The sequence below is a fragment of the Elephas maximus genome, chromosome 3 (assembly GCF_024166365.1).
Source record: "Elephas maximus indicus isolate mEleMax1 chromosome 3, mEleMax1 primary haplotype, whole genome shotgun sequence".
In the NCBI taxonomy this organism is placed as follows: domain Eukaryota; kingdom Metazoa; phylum Chordata; class Mammalia; order Proboscidea; family Elephantidae; genus Elephas; species Elephas maximus.
Window position 1 is genome coordinate 154,264,222 of NC_064821.1, and position 3,775 is coordinate 154,267,996.

General features: G+C 49.5%; 1 non-coding gene across 1 annotated transcript; it reads right to left on the reverse strand.

The window, feature by feature from the left end:
* Positions 1-458: 458 nt before the first annotated feature.
* Positions 459-622, reverse strand: LOC126074198 (U1 spliceosomal RNA). Its single transcript, XR_007516998.1, has one exon. It is a non-coding gene; the product is annotated as a U1 spliceosomal RNA (small nuclear RNA).
* Positions 623-3,775: the final 3,153 nt, after the last annotated feature.

Here is a 3,775-nt window from a genome sequence, read left to right on the forward strand (position 1 = left end):
ATCCCTCACAGACCAAGGAAGACCAAGAAATTGAACTCCCGGGAACCACCGACAAGGAAGGCTCTTTCCCCCAGGAGCCCACAGGGAGGATAACCCCGCAGACGCTCTAAATTGGGACGGACTCCTCTCCTAGCCCCTGGAGCACTGAGGTAGACAAACATGCGCTCTGAAAACCGAAACTTAGCTGCATTTCCATTGTAGCAGGTCTCGGTAAGAAAGTTTGAGCACCGATACCAATGACCCAGTAGAGAACCTCAAGCCTTCTTTTGAGCGGATCTCTCGGTAACTAAGAATCAAAGTGGTTTTGTCTCACATGGAAAGATTTCAACTAAGAAGCACTTAGTGGTTTCATCACACATAAAGAAATAGCGTCCTTTGGCGCGACTCTACACCAGTTGGTAAAGTGCAAGTGCAGGGTGGGGCCGCAGCAGACGTTAACTTTCAAATACAACAAAGATCAGGAGAAAGCGCGAACGCAGTCCCCCACTGCCACAAATTATGCAGTCGACTTTCACCACACTTGGGGAAATGGTAGGGGTCAGCACATCCTGAGTGCAATGGATAAACCTCGCCCTGGAAAACCACCTTCGTGGTCATGGTATTTCCCCTGCCAGGTAAGTATGAGTTTCTCCTCTGCCGCCCCCACACAGCCTCGCACTCCTTAGTCTTTACGCAGACGGTCATTTCGCTAGCCTCACTCCCGACCCCTCAGAGCCCTTCTACGAGCACACAATTTCATGGACAGACCTTGACTCCTTCCCACACCACCAACAGTCACAACGTCTTTAAGCAGCACATGCCGATCCAGCAGCCACTATCTACATAAGACACTGCCCCGTTAGTGACATCACCGACCGCGCTCTTCCCTCCTACCCACGGCCCGCCCCCTCCCCGTGTTTTCCTCCTCCCGTCCCTCCCAGACGGCCAATGAGCGGACCGGCAGTCGGAGGAAGAAGTGACGTCTACCTTCCCCCGCCCCAACGGCCACCGTTTACGCGGCGAGCGGAGTCCGGGGCCTGGCCCAGCCGCGTCTCTCCCGAACTGCGCGTCTTCTTCACCTCTCATTCCCACACCTCTTGGGCGTTCGGCTGAAGCCTGTGCAACCTTCTCGGAATAATGAGTGGCTCTTAACACGTAGAATAGAGCAAAAATTGATATTAGCCCTGCCTCAAAATCATTTTTTTCCATGGCATAAAAGGTATCCTTTTTTTTCCCGAAGGCACCTTAAGGAGACCAAGACAAGTGTGTTACCGAGAGAATTTGCAGCCATCCACCCATCACAGAGACATGTTTAAACACGTTTTGTGTGGAATACACCCGTGCATGTATGAACTGCAATCCTAGCAGCAATACTTTTTGACTTACCCTCCTGTTGCTCAGTGACATGGGTTACACTCTTCACAATGTGTCAGCATTCTCGGTATTTCCATCGTGATGGTTCTGTTTCCATCGCTTCCCTGCCCCTCCTTACCTTCTCATCATCGGCCTGGGGTAAATTTTCACCGTTAGGTCTCATTATTTAGAGGAGCACGGTAGTCGCAGGTGATATTATTTATTTTATGAGCCACTCTGTCTTTTGGCTGGTAAGGGAACACCAGGAGTGGTTTGAGATCCAAGTATAAGGGCTATCCCAGGGCGATAGTCTCAGGGGTTCCTCTAGTCTCTACCGGTCCAGTAAGTATTGACTTTTTTTAGGAATTTGAGTTTTGTTGTACGTTTTCGTTCCATTCTATCCTGGACCATCTATTATATCCCTGGTCAGAATGGTCGGTAATTGTAGCCGGGCACCATCTCGGTATTCTGCTCTCAAGGTAGATGAGGCTGTGCTTCGCCTAGACTATGAGTCCTGTAGATTTGTGTCTTCTTTGAGTCTTCGGTTTCCTTTTTCTCTTTTGCTCCTCTTTATTTATTCTTAAGATAAAAATCCTCCGGGACAACTTTCTTGGCATTCTGACCAAACAGAGTGAAAACACCTGGCATCCCCCTACAGTGAAGCTCAAAGTTGGCAAATTCCACTCACTCAGGGCTTTCTATCTGCTTTTGAGGTCTCTGCTTTCAACTACAGATGACCAGATTTACCTGAGAAAATCATCCCATATCAGTCACGGCTCTGACAGGAAACAGAAGCTACATTCAAACTGAGTGATTTAAAGGGAGTCTTATGAAGGGAATATTTAATCCTGTGAGAAGTGCCGGCAGAATTAAAATAATTCAGTATAGGACAGTGAAGCATCTGGGGTCTGGAAACAGCAAGGCGGCCATTAACACCTCCAGGCCTGGGGTGGTGGTGGGGGGGGGAGAAGGGAAGTTGGAGGAGTCTTTACTAGACCCTGGGAGACCCGGAGCCCTGGGGAGATCACAGGACAGGACTGTAGTCTCTGGAAGAGGAATCAGCAAGTGACCCCCAAACCTAGCCCTGGCAGGGAGGGACCCCTAGGGGATTTAAAAATACCAGGAATTCTCTCTGTTCCTACCCATTGATTACCTTCCTCTACCTCCCCTTGGCTGTAACCAACAGGAACCATGAGGGCAAGGAAGTCCAGGAGATGCTGCCTGTGGAGATCAGATTTAGTTGTTCCTTCCTTGCTCTTTCTGCTTTTTTTCCTTGGAAATATTTTTGACATTGTTCCTCCAACTCTACTCCCATTATTACGGTTTTAATTTCCGAGGTATTTTTTCGCTGAATGCTCCTCTCTTTCTCTTTTTTTATTTTTTATCACGCTTTCGGTGAACGTTTACAGCTCAAGTTAATTCCTCATACCAAAATTTATACACGCATTGATATGTTACACTAGTTGCCATTCCCACAATGTAACAGCACACTCCCCTCCTCCACCCTGGGTTTCCTGTGTCCATTTAACCAGCCCCTCCCTTTCTGAGTTCCCATCGAGCCTCTGGAGAGAAGCCACCCATTCAGTCTCATGTATCTGCTTGAATCAAGCAGCACACTCCTCAGGAGAATCATTTTGCTATTTATGGTCCAGTCCTAATGAAGCCGCCGCCCAGGCTTCCCCTGCTCCTCTGCAGTTCCCCTCACCCCTCGTAGCCCGCCAAGCCCCAGTTCAAATTCAAATCGCTCCACAGGCCGTAACCGCAGTTTGAATTTGGCGCCAAAATCCGGAGCATGCGCAAACCAAGAACAGCAGTGGCTCCAAACTTGACGCTGGACCTGAACTTTCCTGGAAAGGAAGATGTTCTCCTGCACGCAGCTGTACCTGAGCCAATTTGCAAAGCGAAAGTTTCTTTCCCTTACAGACTTGACTCAGAACCTGGATCTCCAAATGTGGACATGGGAGGGATGGGATGTTGGATTTTGTGCGCCAATCCTGCCCCCTGGAGACTGGAGGGCATAAAAGTTCCAAGCTCCCCTGGGGCTGGGAGTGCTGTGCTTTTTTCCGCTGCTAGGCCCCAGAAGCCTTGCTCCTTGTTTTCGCAGACAATAAATTTCCACTTTCTGTTTCCCTTGCAGCTGGTGGTGTGGTATCCGTTTTGTTTCAATCAGCTAATAGGACAGGACAAGAACCCTCCTTTGATTACGCCAAGAGTTAGCCTCAGGAATAGGTCCAGTTCTGGGCTAACAGAGCTTCCGGGGCATGTCCTCGAAGGTGCCTCCAGTCTCGGTCAGACCATCGAGTCTGGTCTTTTGAAGTGAATCTGAGTTCTGGGCCACACTTTTCTCCTGCTCCCTCAGGGACTCTCTGTTGTGTTCCCTGTCAGGGCAGTCATTGCTGATGGCCGGGCACCATCTAGTTCTTCTGGTCTTAAGCTGATGGAG